Source organism: Vidua chalybeata, chromosome 21 (assembly GCF_026979565.1).
Source record: "Vidua chalybeata isolate OUT-0048 chromosome 21, bVidCha1 merged haplotype, whole genome shotgun sequence".
In the NCBI taxonomy this organism is placed as follows: domain Eukaryota; kingdom Metazoa; phylum Chordata; class Aves; order Passeriformes; family Viduidae; genus Vidua; species Vidua chalybeata.
In genome coordinates, this window is record NC_071550.1 from 8432559 (window position 1) to 8453037 (window position 20479).

Consider the following 20479-nt stretch of genomic DNA (forward strand, 5'->3'; position numbering starts at 1 on the left):
GGGCAGGCTCAGGGTGCACATCAGGAGGAATTTCTTCATGTAAAAATTAATCAGGTATTGGAAGGGGCTGTCCAGGGAGGTGGTGGAGTCCCCATCCTGGGAGGTCTTTAAGGACACTCAGTGCTCTGGGCTGGTGCCAAGGTGAGGATCAGTGTTGGACTCAATTATCATGGAGATCTTTCCCAGCCTCAGTGATTCTGTGATTCTAAGATAAGAATTTGCCTTTGTGTCATAGATCAGGCAGTGGCAGAGTAGGCAGAGAGGAGACCTTGGTTCTCCTCAGTGTTTCTGATCTTTTCTCATCGGTGCTAAACTGGTGTTGACCCTGCTGCCTGCCAGCTAAACATCCCTGCTGGTCTGTCCCTGGCAGAAACAGGTCTGGGAGCTGTAGGATGGAGCCCCAGCCAACAACCCTGCTTAGCTGTGCTGCCTTGGGCTCTTCTCTGAGATCACCTGTAGAGATGTTTTCCCTTCACTCAGGGATCAAAAGGCCCAGACATTTTCTCAGCTGCATCATTTTTTATCTTAAACCCTTCTAAAGCCCCACTCATGTTTTTGACAGCTCCAATCTGCCTGCAGTGCTGCAATATTGCACTTTTGGTGAAGCTGCAATGAGGTTTTACAGCAGTCCTGTATTATTCCCCCAGCTGCTTCACTGTCCCGACCACCAGATCAAGTGTAAGTCTGGTTCCAGTGCTCCTGGCTATGATTTACCCTACTGCTACCTCCTCCCTCCTTCACTTCCTCCTTTTTTTTAAGACCAGCAATATTTGGACAGTAATTGTAGCCCCAGGGCTTGTATAAATTCATTAAAGTCCCTGCCTTTTGAAGTGGAATTAGTGCTTTGTTGAAGCTGTTTGTGTTCTGGGTCATGAACCATCTGATGGGAGGCCCGGGTCCATCTGGGCTGTGCTAATTAGAGCTGCCTGCCCTGGAGCTCTGGGGCTGAGGCTGCAGCTCAGTGCAGGGAGCAGCTCAAGGATCTGAGCTGCAGAACCACCTCTGGCTTTCATGCTGGAAGCTGATTTTCCCTGGACAAACCTCCAGAGTGGGAGCTTGTGTCTGCTTGTGCAGTACTTTCCTATACCCCACATCCTCACGAGGAAACCTCTGGAGACTTTTTACCTCAAGGCTTTTTTCTCCTAAGAGGTAAATTCCTTGCCAGAAGCCTGTTATAATAAATCCCCCATCTAGAGATGGAAAATCATCATCTTCCAGTCCTGTAGATCTTTACCAGTTCCTTCAAATGCTCTATCCCTGGCTCCTGACTGTATCCAGGGGGTATGACATGGGGTATTGTAGGGGATAGCTTAGGATTTTGGCTTCTTAAGCACATGCTTCTGCTGTCCAAGCTTAACTTTCTTATTAATAAAAAATACAGCTCAAATTGAAATTGTTGGTCTAGAACTCTGGTTCAGGGTTTTTCTGCTGAACCATGATCAGAAGTGACATGGTAACAATACAGCTAGAAATCCTGGAGTGGCTAAAGGTGCATTAATTTGTGGTTTCCAATGTTGACATCTGCTCTCAAGCTCTTTGAAATCTTCTAAAGAGCTTCAGTGTTAAGTTGGACACCCTAAAAGGGCTTGGGACCTTAGCCAGGTGTGTATAGACCACTCTGGTGTGCAGACAGAACATATCTCAATTATTAGGTAACACTTTTTGTTTGCTGCCAGCTCACAATTTGCTCACTTTGGATAAAAATGCAGCACAATAAATAGGAAATAGGAGTAACTCTGCTTAGATCACACTTCAGTCACTTAGCTATCTGAGCTAACCAGATATTTCCAAGGAAAATTTATTAGAATTTTTAAGTCTGGATTCACAAAAATATAATTATAGTACTTCGGGCAAGGTCTTCCCAGATGAGCTGGATCTGAGGTGCTCCTGGGCTGTGACAGCGACTCCCAGGTCTGCACTGGGCTTTTCTGTAGGAAAAGTATTTGGCATTTTGGCACTGTCCATATATCCCCTTGAAATAGCCAGATTAATCCCTTCTTTTAGGCAAAGGAAATTTATAAATCATTCTCGTGGTGCTGAGCTGACACAAGGCAGCAGATGTCTCACAGTCCCCAAAGGCCATGGCAAGTCCCTCTGAGCTTGTACAGCACAGTTGTTCACACCTCACCAACAGCTGAACTTTCAACTCTTGAAGGTTCAAAAGAATCTGACTTTGGTGAGAAATGCAGAAATTCTGGAGAGAATAGAGGCTGCTCAAGGAGCATGATGTCTTTCAAGGGTGTTGCTCAGACGTGCAAGAGGTGAAGGAGCTGTGCTTGGACAATTTGCTTCCCTGCTCTGGATGCCTTGGTGAAGTATTTGAGCTGTACAAATCACTTAAGTACTTTATGGCTTATTTCTCAATTGAAATGAAAATCCTTTGGGATGAAACTGTTCTTGATAAACATCTCAGGCTTTTAAGAACTCCTTCTGGGTTTATTGCCCTTTAAATTTCAGGCACCCTGACATTAGTGTGCTGTCTCGTTTGGCTTCAGCTCTCAAACCAGAGAACAGATTGACATTCTGAATTAAAAATAGAATTATCCACAGCTACTCCCGCAGCTTGGCATTATTCTGGTTCTGGTTGGTCTTGGGCTCCTTTTCTTTTTGCATGGGGAAAAAGCCAGTCCAGGTCTGGTTATCAACAACAAAGTCCACTGTTCAAGACACAGAGGCATCTGAAGTCCCTGCATGGTGTGAGGCTTGGCAGAAGCTGACTTTGATTAAATACAAATCAACCAGGAGGTATTTTTTCCCCTTCCTCAGCATCTCTTTTGGCAGAGCCTCCATCTGTGGTTAGGTTGGAGAGCCCAGCTGCTGTTCCAGGCTGAACAGAGTGCCCACGGTGGGATCTGGTGAATAGCTCTATTCATAAGTCATCCTACCCTCCCTCTTTCTCCTTCCAGCTTGAAGCCTTCAGGATACTTGTGCAACCTTGGCCATGCCATCCTGAGTGGGGAAGGGTGGGAACAGCCCATCCTCAGGGTGGGAGCAGCACGTAGAGCCTGCTCATGGGGAGCATCAGAAAAGGAGCTCAGACAACTCCTGCATTTCCCTCTTGAGCACAGCCCCGCCAGTCGTCTTCTCCAAGGGCTGATTCTTCCCCCTTGAGCAGCTTGGCTCAGTTTCCTGCCCTGCCAGTCTGCTGGATGTGTAAGGCAAAGCCTCATTCCCCTCTGGAGCTGATGATATGGGAAGCTGAGGGAAGTGCCTGCTCTGTGCCTCTTGTTACCTTGCTTGGCACAATAATGCCTGCTGATCCCAGGCTTGGAAAGTTTCTCCAGGGATTTTTAGGTTAAAAAAGGTTCTCTTTCATTTTGGACTGTAATGGAACTCGAGTGTTGGAAAGCTTGACAAAGTCACAAGCTGCTCTGTCTTTTCTTGTTTATTTTATTAGCAGAGAAGAAAATACGAGACTTAAGAGGGAAAACAAGCCAAAGGTGGGAGGGGAGAGGATATACAGGAGTAGAAACAAATTTGAAGAGGTAAAACGGAGACTTCCTGAAAAGAACTTTCATAGAATTATGTAAATAAATATTGACTCTGAAAACAGCGACTTCCATGGCTTGGCCAGAAAATGAAACATTTTTGCACTGGTGGAACAGCATTGTTTGACCATGGTGGAGGCCTTGTCTGGTCAGCTTTGTCTCTCCATCCAAAGTGTTCTTGTACTTCTTGTCCTGATTTACCAAGCCAAAAGGGTTCTCTAGATAATTATCCACAGCTGATGACCAGCTGGGTAAGGTGACAGAACCTTTCAATGACTGTAATGACTCAAACCTCTCAAAGTGGGATATATTTTGCTGCGTGACCACTGCATGCATTTGCAGGGAATCTTTTCATTCAGGAGTTAACCTTCAATAATCATCTTTTCATTTAAGAATTAACCTGATTTATCTACGCCTAAGTTCTCTCTCCAGGTGAAATATCTGGATTGCACCAGCTAACAGCAGAGCCCAACAACAGTAGGTGCAGACACAAGGATCTGTTTCACGATTCTGGGGAGAGCTGCAGGCTGTTCCTAGTCAGCTCAGCTGCTCTGAATTCTTCACTTGCAGCTCACTGGTTTATTTGTGTGTTTTTCTGGCCACACAAACCCCTGTCACAATATTATTAGAAGATTTAAGTGGTACTTAAGTGGAAGTAGCAGGCTTCTGTGCTGCACAAGTTGTGTTTTAACAGAAAATTGATCCAGACAAGTCCCCAGATAGAAGTAGTAATTTACTACTAATGCTACTTCTTTCTAGGACAATGGAATTAGTGGCTAAAGTAAAGTCAGATTAGTTTTGTTTTCTAAAAGCAACCCTGAGAAGGCTCTTAGAGAACACTAGTAACACTTTCTCCGTGAGAAAAGCACAGAGCTCCTGTTGTTAACAGAAATGCTGTTTTTTTTACTGATATCTTAAGTAGAATCTGAATGGGAAGAAACTCTTTGATATTCTGTCATGCATATAAGTGCTAGAGACACAATCCACTGAGTGATACTGACCCTCAGAGAATAACAGTAGGCTTTTAAATTGTATCTTCTGAACGGTTTCATAGTTTAAATCTGAGTTGCTTCATAACTTAAATCCATCACTAATAATGTGTCTGCGAACCTATTCTTCTTCCTTTTGTCTTCAACTTTTCTCAACTACAAGAGGAGCTGTAAGTGCTGACCATCTCTGAAAGCCCAGTTTTGTGATGCAGACCACAGTCCAGAGGGTGCTGGCACTGCCCAGGCTCCCCAGGGAATGGGCACGGCCCCGAGGCTGCCAGAGCTCCAGGAGCGTTTGGCCAGCGCTGCCAGGGATGCCCAGGGTGGGGTTGGTGGGGGGTCTGGGCAGGGACAGGGGCTGGGCTGGGTCATCCTTGGGGTCCCTCCAGCTCAGGACTTTTTGGGATTCTGAGAGACCATGGCTGTGTGTGTTTGCTGATTAGGGGGTTTGCTGGCCAGTGGACAGCTGGACGTGAAACACAGAAATCCTGAAACAGGAGCAAAACCCGGGACCTGCATAGCATTAAAGCTGGAGAAAAACAAAAACAGACATGAGGAAAATCGGTGTGGACCAGAGAGGGTGGGCAGTGGGTGAGCTGTAAGGCAAGACTGGTGGCCAGAGCTGCTGGAAGTAGTTGGGTACTGTTGAAAGAAACCTTGTTTTGTTGTGGGAGCTTCATAAGTTGGAAGTCACTAAGGAAATAGGAAACCTTGGCTCCTTCCCATTGGGGAAGGCAGTTTGTGAGGGTGCCTTTGTTCAGGGCCAATTTGTTTTCACTTGAGTTAATGCTTCATTAGTGCTGTCCTTGAGACCTTGGCTGTTATCCAAGGAAAAAAACTAAGAGATGAGGGGAAGAGAGCCCCTCCAAAAAGCTTTGAAATAAAGCTGTTGGGTAGTTTAATGTTATCACAGAGGCAGCAGGTTAGAATAAGCAATTTCAAGTGTCTGAGCTGTTGCATGTTTGGGCCCCTTTTGTGTGGATTTCTGAGCTTGCTTTGGGCAGTCTCAGATCCTGAGTGCACGCTGTGGTCCTTCTGGGCTGCATTGGGAGTGGAATGGTTCTAAGCATATTTATGGCCACTTATAAATCCTAGGGATTTTTAATCCTCCTGGAGCTCTGGAGAGACAATGGAGATAAATTACTGCCCTTCCACAAAAGATCTCTGTAGAAGTTCTTGCTGGCTGCCCAGTCACCCTCTCATTTTGGAAAATTATTTATCTCCATGGCAGGAGCTTTCCAAATATAGAGCTGTTCTTCAGCCCTGCTCTTTTACAAATCTATTCAATAGCTCTGATTGAGCTTAATACACGTTGGAGTTAAAAATTTGCTCCTTAAAAGAGAGAGAGGTTTTCAAGGTGGGGGTCAGGCTCTTCTCCCAGGTCACCAGCTCTGGGACAGAAGGAACAGCTCAGGCTGTGCCAGGAGAGGGTCAGGGTGGACATCAGCAGGAATTTCCCCATGGAAAGGGTGCTCAGGCCTTGGCAGGGGCTGCCCAGGGAGGTTTGGAGTGCCCATCCCTGGAGGTGTCCACAGAAGGCCAAGGTGGCACTCAGTGCTCTGGGCTGGGGACAAGGTAGAGATTGGGCACAGCTCAGACTCCAGATGGTCCTGGAGGTCTTTTCCAACCTCAGTGATTCTGGGATTCTGCAAGTTTAGGTTTGGGCCACTTGGCTATCCAGGTTAGGGCCCAGTCCAATGTAAACTGGGTGCAGAAAGTCACACTTCAATTTATTTTAATGGGAGTTGAATCACTACTCTGTTGCTTAGAGACATTTTTTCTAAGTAGATCTTGAAAAGGACAGGCTCAGTAGGAGCTTCAGATGAGAGCTGAAATTTGTATTTCTTTTCATGATTTGACTTCTCAAACAGCTGCATTTGTGCTGAACAGGGGGAATGTTCAAATCCAGCTTAATCTCCAGGTAGTTGAACATCCTTTTCCTGTACTGGAGTCAGTTACTGTTTCCATCCTGCCTCCAGGTTCGTGGTCTGAAGGTGAAACACCATCTCCCCTGAGGGCTGAGTCAGCTCCTGTTGGTTTCACTGGCAGCAGGACTTGAGGTTCAGTCAATCATACCTGAAACCCCTGCCCAAAGTTTTTGTTAAACTCTGGGAGTATTTGTTTTTGAAATCATGACTTCTGTGCTACAGTTGCCTACCTGCTGTGCTTTGGGTCTAAAATGCTTCACTACAATTCTTGAGCAAAAATCTCTCTTGTCAAATGTGGTTAAAAAAGAAAAAAAACCAGAAGGATTGTTCTTAAAATCTACCCCCGAATCTAAGATTTCTTTCATGTGTCAGCAGGACTAATCCTGTCAGAGCTCAAAGTTCTTGCCAATATGGTTTAGGTGAGGAGCAGGAATTTAGACTGGGATCCTAATGGGTCTTTTCCAGCTTTAAACACCTTGTGATTCTATTCTATGATAATGTCTCCCCTGAGCTGAAGGAAGTGTCTGCAGTGATGCCTTGTGAGGGCTGCCCTGGAGCAGAGACTGGGCCGAGCTAAAGAATAAAGCAGGGATTTATTCAAAGGCCTCCATGGATCCACCTTGGGCAGCACCAGAGCCCAGCCAGGGCTGCACCCAAGAGGAACCAAAATGGTCCCAAAATGCACGAGCGCTCCCGGGGGCTCTCACTGGGATCAGCTCTGCTCCATTTGCACCTTGCAGTTCATTGTCCCATTCCAGCTTTAGCCCAGGCACTCCCATCCTGCTTGTTTTTCTCTCTCCAGCCCACGCTGTTTGTGCTCCTGGGCCTGAGATTTGGATCATTTGTCCTTGGTGCCCAGCTGGAGAAGGAATTGTTTTGTGTCCCTGCTCTGTGCACAGAGCTCACCATCCCCTCATGTGAAGCCCAGACCCACAGACTAAAGCAGCACAGAATGTGAAAAATAGAGAAGCTAAAACCTGAGGCATCAGCATCTATCAATAAATAAGGAAAGGTCTAAGGTAGAAGTTGGCAGCAATTCCATGAATTCTGTGAAGCTCTCAGTGCCCAAGGTGACTCTGTCCCACAGGAACACATGCACTGCCCTTACCTCGTGCAGGCAGGAGTGATGTGAGAATATGGGATGGTTTCAAGCAAGTTTGAAGTCGCCTCAGCAGCTTTGCTTTGTTGTGCAATATATGTTCAGGCCACAGAGGGTAGCCCTTGTGTCTAAGCAGAAAACTGGAATGCTGTGTGTTCTTGGAGCAGGTAGGGCACAATACATATAAGGAGAAAGCAGTGACTTTTTGAGAAGAGAAAGCAAAATCCATTGCCCTCCTGGAGTGAATGAAAAGCAGTATCATGTGTATGACCTGAAAGTGCTAATGAACAAAAAGAAGAAAAAAGTAATCAGGTAGGTGAATGCTAAATGAAAACTAATGAATAAATGCACATGGAACAATTGTAAGCACACTGGTCTGGCTGCACTGGCTTCAGGTTTTCAGAATCTCCTGTTCTGAAGCAGATGGAACATGGAACAACCTGACTAGTATTGACAAGTTCTGCCTCTTGTAAATGGTGACAAAACGTGGATAAACACAGCTGCAAGAGGCAAGACCAGGAATCCCTTTTTACTCCTCTTAGCTCAGAGTGAGCAGCACCTACAGGACGTGTGCAGGTGTCACAGGTGTTTGTCATGAGGTGTAGAACACGGATCTGTGTCTGAGGTGCCTTTTGTGGGGTCGGGGGTGGTGACAATCACGTTCCACCAGCACTGTGATGCAGCAGAGCTGTGCTGTGTCCCTGGGTGCTTGGAGACTACAGCCAGTGTTCCTTTGCAGCACTGGGCACTCAGAACAGCTCGAGATCATTGCATTATCTGAAGTCACGTTTAGGCAGCCATATCAATACAGCTTCAATTTAGCTCAAGAAAATTTTCCTTTTTTATTTTTTTTTTTCATTATGAACTTTTAGGAGGCCAGACCAAAGAATTCTGCAAAAATGAACAAACTGTGCTATTGCAATTCAACTTCACTGCTGCTGTCCAGCTTGGAAGCTGAGGTGAAGTGCTTTCCTTTCCTCCTGGTTTCTCTGGGAATGTGCTTTCCAGCTGTGGGCACGATGGAAATGTGTGGGCACGGAGCTCTGAGCCCAGCTGACGTGCAGGATGTGCACAGGACTGGCCAGCTGGGAGCCTGGCCAGCGAGGCAGACACGGGAATTGCTGATGGGGCTGAAATGGAAATGCCAGCAAGAAGGTTGTCATTTAGTTATGGCTGGCAGGGGACATGGCACCAGACAACCGGGCGGCTTTGGGAGCTGCCCGAGGACAGGACAGGGATGATTAAGAAGCATAACTTGGCTGGCAAAGCCTGAGGAGGTAGACTTATACATAGTGTGGCCTTCCAAAGCTGACCAAATCCTCAGGAAAACCGTAATTGCTGCTGCAAAGCAGGGACCAGTCCTTGGTTTGGCCAGACTCATGTTTGTTCAGTTCATGACTCTACACCCTTCTTGTCCAGGCTTTTCTTTCCAGAGGCAAATGCCTGAGCTGGGAGGGAAGTCAGCAGAAAGAAGGAGGACAGCAGGAAGGCTTCAGCTCCAGGGAGCTGCTGCAAGAGCTCAGAGAGGGTGCACGTTGCAGGCTGGGCATTTCCCTGTTCCTCCTGTATGGAATCTTCTCACCTCTTTTCCTAAAGCACTTTTTTCTGAAGGCACTTCATCTCTATAATTTTTTGATACCCCATCCCTGGAAGTGTTCAAGGGGTGGGACTTGGAGCAACCTGCTCTAGTGGAAGGTGTCCCTGCCCATGGTGGGGGTTGGAATGAGGTGATCTTTAAGGTCCCTTCCAACCTAATCCATTTTGGGATTCTTTATCAAGGGATATGCTGACCTCACCCCAGGAGCACTGAGGCAGTAATCCTGCCTCTTGTTTGGATGTGATGTTCTGAAATTCATTCACCACCTCTGCTAAGAAATCATGTTGTCTTTTATTAAACATTCTTTTTTTTCCTCCTTTAATATTTAACTCTCAGTTTTTGTAGCAGATTAAAGCCATTTAGCACATGGCAGCTTTTGCATTAAGGTAGTGGAATTCACTCAGGAATTAGAAGGACCCTGGTGCAGAGTCAATGCTTTGGAGGTTTAGTCCAGAGGGAGGATCTGAGGAAGAATCCAGCTGGATTCAGTTCACAGGTTTTAATTTGGAGCATGTCCAGGCTCGGGAGGGACAGGGGATGACAAGAAGGTATCTGTGCTGAGTTTCTTTGCAAAACTGAGTGGAATAGGTGAAGAATTTGTTCCAAGGAGATTGGATATTTCCTACTCCTCTGAATTGTTGTGGAAAAATACCTAGGGCTGCTAAACAGCTGCTGCCCTGACAACAGGGAACAGAGAGCTTGGGCTGTGTTCAAGCTGTATCATGTCGTGGCTTCAAGGGACGTGGCTCAGTGCTTGTCCTGATGTACCCCTGCTACTTTCCACTTGTTACTGCTTTTACATAACAGCTTATTGTTGCTTTGACTCTTTTTTTCCACTGTCATAACTCTGTTTTAGCAATATTACTTGAAATTGTGAACATTTTATGGAAGCATTATGCCAGGATTTGCCTTTCAGTGCTGTATTTTGCTTCCCAGTTGTGAGTGCACAAAGGCAGAGGTGCTTTGGCCTTGGTGGTTTTGCTGAGGAGGTGAATATTCAGGTTATTCCAATTAAGCAATGTGCTTGCCCCAGGAAAACACTGTTCTCCAAAGACAATTGGTGTTTATTACCACCAGTGCATGCTGCTAAAGCTGAAGGGAGGGCTAGCTGGTAAAAATATTGTGAGAAAGTGCTGAAACAGCACTGCAAAGGCACAGGAGAGGCTAAGTGGCCTTGTGGATTTGACCCACTTTGCACTTTTCTTGCCTCAGGCTGCTCAGTGCCTCTCACAGAACCGTAACATGTCATCTGGGTAGGTCTTTGTGCTTTTTTTACTGAGCTCCTACAAGTTGTAATAATCATTGGGCCATTCTACTGCTGCTATGGGCTGATCACACTTGCACTCATTAATTTGCATTATTTTGTAACACATTGCTTGGTTTTTTAGGGACATTTTCTTCACAGAAAGGGCTGTAAAGCATTGGCCCAGGCTGTCCAGGGAAGTGGTGAAGTCACCATCACAGGAAGCGTTGAGAAAACGTGGATGTGGCACTAGGTGACAGAGTTTAGTGGTGGACTTGATGATCTTTAAGATACTTTCCAGTCTCAGTGATTCCTTGATTCTTGCTCTCCATCCCTCTCACTTTCTTTTCTTGCTGCAACTCTATTTTTAAATGAGGCTCTCTGGGCCCTGCACTGCCTGGGAGGTGAGATGGACTCAAGTTAGATCTACTTTAGGAAATATTTCCAAATAGAATGAATCTAGGAAATAAAAGACTGGATTTTATGTGCATGTATAGAATTGATGGACCCAAATTTGCCTCAAAGCAGTTTTAATATTTCAGGTTACAATTGTGGATGGGAGAATGGGGAATAGCACCGAGCTGGCTTTGCTGTTATCTGTTGGAAATTCTTGTATGGGTCAACTCTAGAAATTTTCCACCACCATATCCCTCCTGTAACTTGCTCTGACTCAGGTGGCATTAAAGAAGTAGCACTGAGATCCCTTTTTGCTGCTTTGCCATCCTTTAGCCCCAGACACTCTGCCCTAAGAAGAGCTCTGGGAGACAGAGCTTCCCTTCCACTCGGTTGGAACAAGCCAATATTTGGCATCAACACCCAGTAAAGGAATTTTCAAGAACCAGAACTCTTGAAGAGTAAGAAACTTCTCTTTGGGAATTCTCCCTCTCTGAATTCCATGTCTGTGTTACACAGTGATGAAGGATAGATCCAAACTGTCCCTGCCCATCAACGAGCTCCAAGAACCAACGTTCTGACAGCTCACCACACCTCATGTGCTCACAGCCACTTGTCTGCTCAGCCTGCACATCCTGGACCCAGCCTGCCTTTATTTTGGTCCTTTTTTTTCCTTTTGGGATGAAAAATGAAGAAGAGGGACCTTGTTTAGGGACAGCATGTTCTCAAAAGCAAGTCCAACAGCTTCTTTTTGGTCCACTTCCACTCCTGCAGTGTTTAAGCAGTGTCACTGCATTACATGACAAATGACTCTGGGATGGTTTGCTCTTTCATCCTCTCCCCAGTGGTAGCACTCTGTACACACTGGAGTGTGGATTTTGGGAGTGTTTCCTGCTCTGTTTGCATTATTTAAATACAAATATGATGCTTCAAAGAGCAGGCTGCACAAAAAGGTTTTTTTCTGGTTTTCTAAGGGTGTACCAAAGGCTCAGGCTGCTCCTGAGGCTGCAGTGTTGACTGTACAGGGTAGTTTTACTCTTCTAGCTAAAACTTTAGGTTAAACCTTTGTCATGTGCACTCACTTCACAACAGCAGCTCTATAATTACATCTAAATCTTCACCTTTTTTTTTCTTTCCTCATTCTATCTTGACCCACACTGACTGTAAAATCAAAAACTTCAGAAGTCAGCGGAGTGAGACCACAGCCCTTCAGTTTTCTTTGCTCTTCCTACAAAGGGACATGAAACTGGAATTTGCTTTGTAAAATTCTGTGTATTCACTCTTCCCAAGCAGGTTTCCTCTGGTCATTACTCACATGAGAAATCTGGCATCATTCTGTCACTGCATCTTAATTTATGTCTAAAAGCCTAAGATTTGAAACAGAAACACAGAGTCCATCAAGCTGGAAGAGACCTTTGAGACTGAGTTCAGACTTCTGTGGATATGTGCAGCCCCTCCTGAGCCCTGGCCATTTCAACACAGAGATATCTGTGGATTGGGATGTCTCAGAACTATTCTGAGTGCAAATATCCCCTAATTGGGGCTGGTACAGGAATATTTATGAGTTGGAGTTCAGGAATTGCTGCATAAAAGCCCTTAATTTGTAAAAATAATCCCCTTTTTGCAATGACCCTTTTGCACTGTAAAGTTCTTGTATTTTGGAGGGAAAATGAGGTTTGCTTGTCTTTTTTTTTTTTTTTTTTCCTTTAGGCAAACAGGGTCTGATCTCAAACATCTCATCAAAGGACAACACCTGCAAATGGCAGGAGGCAGAATGAGGGGGAGCAGTGTTCAAACAATGTTAACTTCATTTCACAGAAGGAAGCAACCCATGGAACATGCAAAAGCAATGAGCTTTAATAGCTTTTAATATGTCTTTAAACATTTCCATCACCCCTCTACGTTTTCAGACACAGCTTGGCAATAAATCAAAGTAAAAGCAAACACTCATCTGAGCTGGTCATTAGGGTGAAACAGGAATTAAACATTGAAAGGGGGGGTGGAAATAGAGAGTTTACATCAGTGAGGTTACGGAGCAGACACACAAAACACTTGGGAGCAGCAGGGGGATGCATCCTGCTTTCATTTGGGCCTGAGCAGAAGCCAGGATGAGAACTGGGAATGTGCTGGCTGTGGGAGGCTGCTGCAGGCACAGGAGCTGCAGGGCTTGGCTGGTTTGCTCCATGGTGGGAGATCTGTGGGGCAAGTGGTGGTGCTTGGACTCAGTTTTTGAAGGCAGGCCTCTCAAAGCTCCTGCAGAAGCCTTTTGCTGCCTGAGATTTGCTTTCATCCCTGTTAGAAGGAGCAGGGTTCAGGGTATCTCTTCTTTGCTCTTCCTGCACTTGCTCTGCTGGCCCTTCACTGGTGCTACTCAGACCTTAGTGCTTGCAGGGCTATTGTCTCTCTCGCTTTGCTTCAGAGGAGGATTTTTAGGTCTGCACAAATCCCCTGTTTTAGTTCAGTGTAGAAAATCAGTTCTATGTGACCCTTTAGATTTAGCAAGATGGAGAAACCATGAAAATGTAAGTTACAGTGTGTTTTCAGGAGGTTGAAGTGTCACTCATCATTAACTTTCTGGGCACTGTCCTTTTCCTAAGAGCCTAATTTTTCTTTGACAGCCTATCCTTATGATTTCATTTAACAGCTTCTGGATCTTCAGTAGCCTAATGGTCCTTTCTGTTCCTTAGCAGCTCTTCCCCAGCACAGAGCCATGAATCAGTTGGATGCACTTACAAAAGTTGATAAGAAGCGGTGAAGAAGAGCAGCCCAATCATTTACACTTCTTATTTTTCTTAACAACTCCATTTTTCTTAACAACCCCATGTGATAATCTCCATCTTTGGAAGGATTTTTGAGAATGTGGAATGAGAGAGTCTTGGTGAAAATGGGATCAGGGCCCAGACAGGATGGGCAGAATGTACCAGGGACTTGAGACTACTAAAGGCAGTTCAGGAGATTTAAATTAGGCTACACCAGGTCAGCTGAGCTTCTTCTCATTATGATTGTCAAGGATAAATGCTGTTAATTAGTCTGCCTTTATATGTTCTTGCAGCACTGGCAGGCTGGGCTCTGGGGTTCACCAACGTTATTTTGCTCATCCTTTGTCAGTGCAATCCCTTATCCAAGGAAGTCTCTTCTCTTCCAAAGGCAGGTAATTGGGATGTCTCTGCTGTCACAGTGGAGCAGCATCTTCTTGTCACACTGTCCTCAGCTGATGCCTCAGGTTTGAGCTTTTCTATTTTTCACATTCTGTGCTGCTTTAGTGTGTAGGTCTGGGGATATGAGGGGATGGTGAGCTCTGTGCACAGAGCAGGGAGACAAAACAATTCCTGCTCCAGCTGGGCACCAAGGACAAATGATCCAAAGCTCAGGCCCAGGAGCACAAACAGCGTGGGCTGGAGAGAGAAAAACAAGCAGGATGGGAGTGCCTGGGCTAAAGCTGGAATGGGACAATGAACTGCAAGGTGCAAATGGAGCAGAGCTGATCCCAGTGAGAGCCCCCGGGAGCGCTCGTGCATTTTGGGACCATTTTGGTTCCTCTTGGGTGCAGCCCTGGCTGGGCTCTGGTGCTGCCCAAGGTGGATCCATGGAGGCCTTTGAATAAATCCCTGCTTTATTCTTTAGCTCTGCCCAGTCTCTGCTCTAGGGCAGCCCGCACAAGGCATCACATCAAGCTCAGAAACTCTCCAGGTTCCCATCAAAGCTTGGATCTCCCAAAGTTCCACCCAGAGGTGCCTGTGCTGACCTTTCCTTGCTCAGCACCACCTGGGCCACTGTGGGAATGTCAAGTGAAAGGCACTCCCTGGTTTTATGAGAGCTGCCTTTCAGACTGATGAAAGCTTTGTTTCCCAGATTGGAAAATATAAAACCCCTGGGGTTTCCAGCCACAGCCGGTGCTATATTTAGAAAGTCTTAAATCACTGCAAGCTCTAGGTTTGAAGGGGTTGTTATAGAGTGTGTGTGTATTTATATATGTGTGTGTTTGGGTTTTATTGTGGAAGCTCAGTCAACAGGGATTTTGTGGGTCTGCTTGGCAATGATGGAGTAATTAAAGTGCATTTTGAGGAATGGTGGGGGAAAAGAAATGCTGAGAGCCAAGAGGAGAAAAAATGGAGGGGGTTAGGGAGTTACTGAGAATAGCTTTACTAATCCCTCTTGCCTTGCTGCTCTTGCAGACCTCAGTCTTTACCTCACAAAGGTGGAAGGCTGCCAAGGGAAAGAATCTCATTAAGATTACACCAAGCCCTCCAGTCTTTGCTGGAACACATTAAAAGCCAGAAGAGCACCCAGACCGCCCTGGAAGGTTCTAAGCAGTGCCTGCAGTGACTCATCCAGGAAGATTCCCCCATTGTCCCGTATTTTCCAGCCTGCCAGACAAGTGAGGGCTCTGCAGGATCTAAGTGTGTGTACCTACACGTGTGTGTGCCCTAGCAACAGGATCCATCCTGGTTTCAGGGTTTCCATGTCAGCCAACTCCAGTAAGTGCAGAAATCAGTAGTGACAAGAAATACCAGAGATACTCCCAGCACTGCCAGCTAAAATCCTCAGTTTAAAGTCCCCCAATTTTGGGAACTTGTCTTCCTTCTCTGAAGTTTTGAATCTGGCTTCCTATAATTAGGTGAGATGGTGAGAATCTATTTTTCTTTCCAGGCTTATGATTTTTCAGCCAGGTTCACTCCTTTGGGGAGGGAGCTTCCCAAAGTGACCTCCCCTTCTGCCAAGCACAGATATTTGAGAGTGTACAATCCCAAATTAGCATATGCTTGTATTTATGTGTGTATTTAGTCTGTCTGGCCGTGTCCCCTGGAGGCGAACACAGAACTCCCACACATGTGTAGCAGTGTCCCTTGCGGGCCCTGCCAAGGGTGCAGTGGAACATCAGGACACTCAGGAAGAACATGTGCTGCTGTGGAAATCTGCAGTTACTGGACATGCTGGAACAGCACGTAGGTGTGTGGGGAAATACAGTTTTCCAGCAGTAGGGAGGTTTGTGGGAAAAAGAGTGGAGTTCAAACTTCAGTTTGGATCTGACTCTGCTGGGATGTGATTCATTTACTACAAAATCACTGCTGGAGGTAGAACGGATGAATTCTGTGCCAAGGTGTTCCATGTTCATTTCCATCAGGGAGCTGGTTTGATTTTCAGGTTCATCTCTTTGTTTTCAGACACCAGCCCAGGTCCAGCTCGGGACAGCCAGACTTGGAGATCACTTGTCAGTAGAACATGAGCAATGAGGCTGCTCAGCGTGCTGCTGTGGGTACAGAAGCTCTGAAGAGAATTTGCAGAGCCCTCCCAGAACAGCTTCAGCTGTGAGCACACTGCAGGGAACATCATAAATCATGGAATGGCTTGGGATGGAAAGGACTTTAAAGCTCATCTCACTGCCATGGGCAGGAACACCTTCCACTATCCCAGGCTGCTCCAAGCACTGTCCAACCTGGCCTTGGGCACTGCCAGGGATCCAGGGGCAGCCCCAGCTGCTCTGGGCACCCTGTGCCAGGGCCTGCCCACCCTCACAAACAGGAATTCCTTCCCAATATTCAATCTAAACCTACTCTATGTCAATTTGCAGCCATTCTCCCTTGTCCTGGCACTCGAGGTCTGTGTAAATCTTCTCTCTCCATCTTTCCTGTTGGCCCCTTCAGGCTCTGCAAGGCCACACTGAGGTCACCCAAAGCTTCTCCTCTCCAGGTAAACAATGCCAGCTGTGCCAGCCTTCCCTCCCAGCAGAGCTGCTCCATCCCTCTGATCCCCTGGTGCCTGCTCTGGATCTCTGCTGCAGCTCCAGCTCCTGCCTGTGCTGGGCCAGGGCTGGGGCAGCTCTGCAGGTGGGCTCTCACCTGAGCACAGGGCACAGGGGCACAATCCCCCCTGCCCTGCTGCCCATGCTGGGCTCAGCCCAGGGCAGGGGGTTCAGGGCTGGGGCAGCTCCAGCTCTCACCCACAGCACCCCCAGCTCCCTCTCCAGGGCTGCTCCAGCTGCTCATCCCAGCCTGGATTGGTCCTGGGGCTTCTCCTGACCCAGGGGCAGCTCCAGCACTGCTGAAACCTCCCCAGGTTCCTGTGGGCCACTGCTCGAGCTTGTCCAGGTCTCTCTGGACATTATGACTGATGAGAAGAACAAACACATAATTAGTAGAAAGCTCTTCTGATGTTTGGTCGGCAAGTTCTGTGTCCAAATATTTCTTTCAGGTTTGGAATTTTTGTGTCCCTGCCTGCGAGTTTTGCTGCAATATCCCGAATATTTCGTATGTGCTGCTGCTGCGCTTGGCTCCTGGCATGGGAAACTGTGACAAGCTCTTGCCTCAGCCACACATAGTCAGACAATTAGCAGGAAGGGAGAGGGAGGGGAAGGAATAGGTGTGCTGAGCCCTGGAGCTTTCCGTGCTGCGTTCACAACGTGTCCTTCCCTTAGCAACGGGGAATTTACACACAGACACCCCCTGGAATCGCCCTGTGTTTGTAAAGGTATCACCTCTAGCAAAGGCTTGTCCCCTAAATGAACAATTTGCTGCTTTTTTATTTATTTTGTGCGTGCCAAGGGCGTGAGTCAGCGCTGGGCAGTCAGGGTCCCCTCGGCTGGGTCTGATTAGAGCCTGAGTGATGGAGCAGAGCCTGGAGTGGCTCCAACTGGATTCCACCACGTCTCGACTTCAATGCAGTTAAAAATCCCAGACCCACTGGTTTAGTTTATTGCAGTGGACTTTTACCTTGGCTTTGGAGCTTCTATATCTCCCTAGCCAGGATGAAAACTGGAGGCCAGATTTCCCCATGCCATTTGCTAATACATACTTAAAGTCAAATTAATTGCCCTGATTCATTTCAAAGTTAACTGCATTACATAGCATATTATATCCATAATACATATATCACATATATAACATTATATATTACTAGTTGCAGTAATACCACAGACTGCTTCTATCCAGAAAATCATGATTTGTATGAGTTCATTAATGCACACTGTCTACCCTTAAGATTAAAATTCCTCTAAAATAGTTGGAGTCACATCAGATGTTCCCAGTATCAGCCACATCAGATGTTATTACAGTAAAATTATCTGAGACGCTGAGTAGATATTAAACAAACTCATTCCACCTATTTCCTCTCCTAAAATTTTGATTCTGCTTTTTATGCAGCTCATCAATTGACTCACTGTGGCTGCAGATCCAAGTTTTTGAAACACAACACCAGCCAAAAAAATGAAAGTCCTCTTTGTTTGTTCTACCTAGAAATTTATACCCCCCTATTTGTATGTTTAAACTATCTTTAGGATCCTCTTAGATGCTGAAAAAGCCTTTTAGCAAGCACACAGTTCATTTGAATAAAGAAACTCTTAAGATTCAGATAGAATTGATGGTTTAGGAGTTTAAAACTATTTGACTCTTAGACATAAATCAAAAGCTGCATTTAAAAACAGAATTCCAAAGCAGATCATGACAAGCTGAGATCAAAAACCAATCTGAGATCAAAGCCAATATTAGTTTTAGTTACATATTTTGGTTTTGCTAGACCAGTGCTGGTCTTCTGCTTTGGATGAGCCCAGTCTTTCAGGAGAGAGCCTGCCTGCCTTGGTTATCATTCCTTCCTATTGTTCCTTGCTGCATAAATGACAAGGTCACTGGGAGTCTGTTTTGTTGGAGGCTGTTCCTGACACATAAAACTCTCTCCAGCCAGTTCAGTGCTCCCTGTTCCATCTAATACATTTCAGAGTATTCCCCTCTGACCACCCTGAAAACCTGATACCCAGGGGTTGATTGCTGTCTCTGAGTTTAAAAGTTTTAAAAGCTTGTGGTGGGGACTTTTAAACATTTTATACCATCATGAATGCAGGAATGAAGTATGTTCACTTTGTAAATCCTACTAATGCTCTAAGGGCTTCTCTCCTCTGCAGAGAGGATGACATTGAATTGTGGAATTGCTAGAAAGAAATCCTTCACATATCTGTAAGGTGAGGAGATTAAAAGGAGAAAATTCCATTGAACGTTAGTCAGAATTTTTTGTTTGTGACTTTGAGCTACAATTTCACCTTGAAAACAGACACATTTCTTCGATTCCTGTTTCCTTTGTCTTCAGAGTCAGTGTTAAATTTTAATAGGGCAAGTGATGGCCCAGTTTGTTGTCATATAGTGAGACACCAGAAACATATTACCCAGTCACTCTGAGGATTTTGGGTATTTAGAACTCCAATGTATCTTTTCCTTCCTGCTTTATAGAAGCAGTGTGGAGATGGTTTTTCCTTAGAAATTGTGTGGAAAAAGAAGAGTACAGCTGTGAACTCTTCGGTCACAGGAGTACACAGTGGTGTGGAATGCAGGGGTAACAAATTTAGTAATTTAAATCCAAACTGGGGGAGCTCAGCAGTGCTCCAGTCCACAGCCCTGCAAGATCAGGATTTCTGAGCTCTCTATTCCATTTATCAGAGTCAACTGGTGCAAAACCACACAGGACTTCTTTTATAGCTGGTAAAATAATTTTCCTTTAATAACTTGAGTTATTACTCCAAATAGCAGGAATTAAAAAGCATTTTCATAATTCTAATTCCTAATGTGTTCCTGTTGATTTTTTTATTTAAGAAAAAGGCAGTTTTCCTTAGCATTGAATGTAATTATTATATCAGAGATGAAGCTTTTTGCTATTTAGAGCCATGAAAATATGCCCAAAGCCATTCCACTGGAGCAAAAGGAAAGGGAGCAATCAGGGTCACTCAGCTCTTGTGGATTGAAAAAGAAACAGCTAAAGAACGACCTCCACAGAGCTGCCATTCTCAAGATAAAAGAAATGCTGGAACCTCTGAAAGACAAAAGTAGTTTGGAGGCAGAAATTTGAAACAACTTGAGTGAAGTCAATGAATTTTCAGGATCTTTGGTCTCTGTAAATGTGTGCAGTTCTGAGGATGTCCCTGAGTCTGTCACTCCCTGCCAGCTGCACTGATGTCTCATCACAGCAATGCCACCAAGTACTTTCAAAACTTGACTTTTGTAACCTCAGCCTGTGTGGTTTTACTGCCCTGAGAAACTGGAAAATGTTCTCCAGCTCCTCTAAGCATTGTCACAATGACCAATGGCTAAATATTTTGTAACACCTCAATATTAGTCCCAGGCAGGAAAGATTTGGTTATTGTTTGTTTATTTTGGTGTTGCTTTAGTGGGATTTTTTTTCCTTTTGTAGGTTAATCAAGAATTACTGCATTTCTTAATCAATAAATTAAGAAAATACCATTGTAAATAAAATACTGTTGTGCCAAATGACAAGTTTTCTTATTCCACAGAGCGGCTGAAGGCCCGACATGGAAGTTTGTAGGAATTATTTACACCCATGACTGTTTGCATTTCCTTTTTTCCCTCCTGTCTAATTTAGTGGCTTAATTGAACATATTAAGGGCATCAAGCTTGGTCACCATAATGGATCTTTAATTAGTGTTCTAAAAAGCTGGGATCCAAGTCATCATTAACTGGCTTCTGGGAGCTGTGGCCCTTCAGAAAATCCTGGAATCGTTAAGGTTGGAAGAGATCTCCAAGATCATAGAATTCAACCTTGCCTGGTTTCGAGGCAGCCATTTAGCAGAAAAATCCAATTTTTTGACGTACAGAAAAGTCTTAGTGCAAGTGGAGGCAGCTTTTATCTCAAAAGTAGAAGTTTGGGATGGAGAGATGAGGTGGGGAGAAGAGCTCATAAAAAGCCTTTTTTTTTTTTTTTTGAGGGGGCAGGGATCAGCTATTTTGAGTCCCGCATAGTTTTG

General features: G+C 45.4%; 2 long non-coding RNA genes across 2 annotated transcripts; one reads left to right on the forward strand and one right to left on the reverse strand.

The window, feature by feature from the left end:
• Positions 1 to 6303: 6303 nt before the first annotated feature.
• Positions 6304 to 8139, reverse strand: LOC128798640 (uncharacterized). Its single transcript, XR_008434494.1, has 3 exons — positions 8068 to 8139; positions 7514 to 7784; positions 6304 to 6562 (listed from the first exon to the last, which is right to left on the reverse strand). It is a non-coding gene; the product is annotated as an uncharacterized LOC128798640 (long non-coding RNA).
• A 7072-nt stretch (positions 8140 to 15211) lies between these two features.
• On the forward strand, positions 15212 to 16025 carry LOC128798732 (uncharacterized). Its single transcript, XR_008434520.1, has 3 exons — positions 15212 to 15355; positions 15523 to 15687; positions 15903 to 16025. It is a non-coding gene; the product is annotated as an uncharacterized LOC128798732 (long non-coding RNA).
• Positions 16026 to 20479: the final 4454 nt, after the last annotated feature.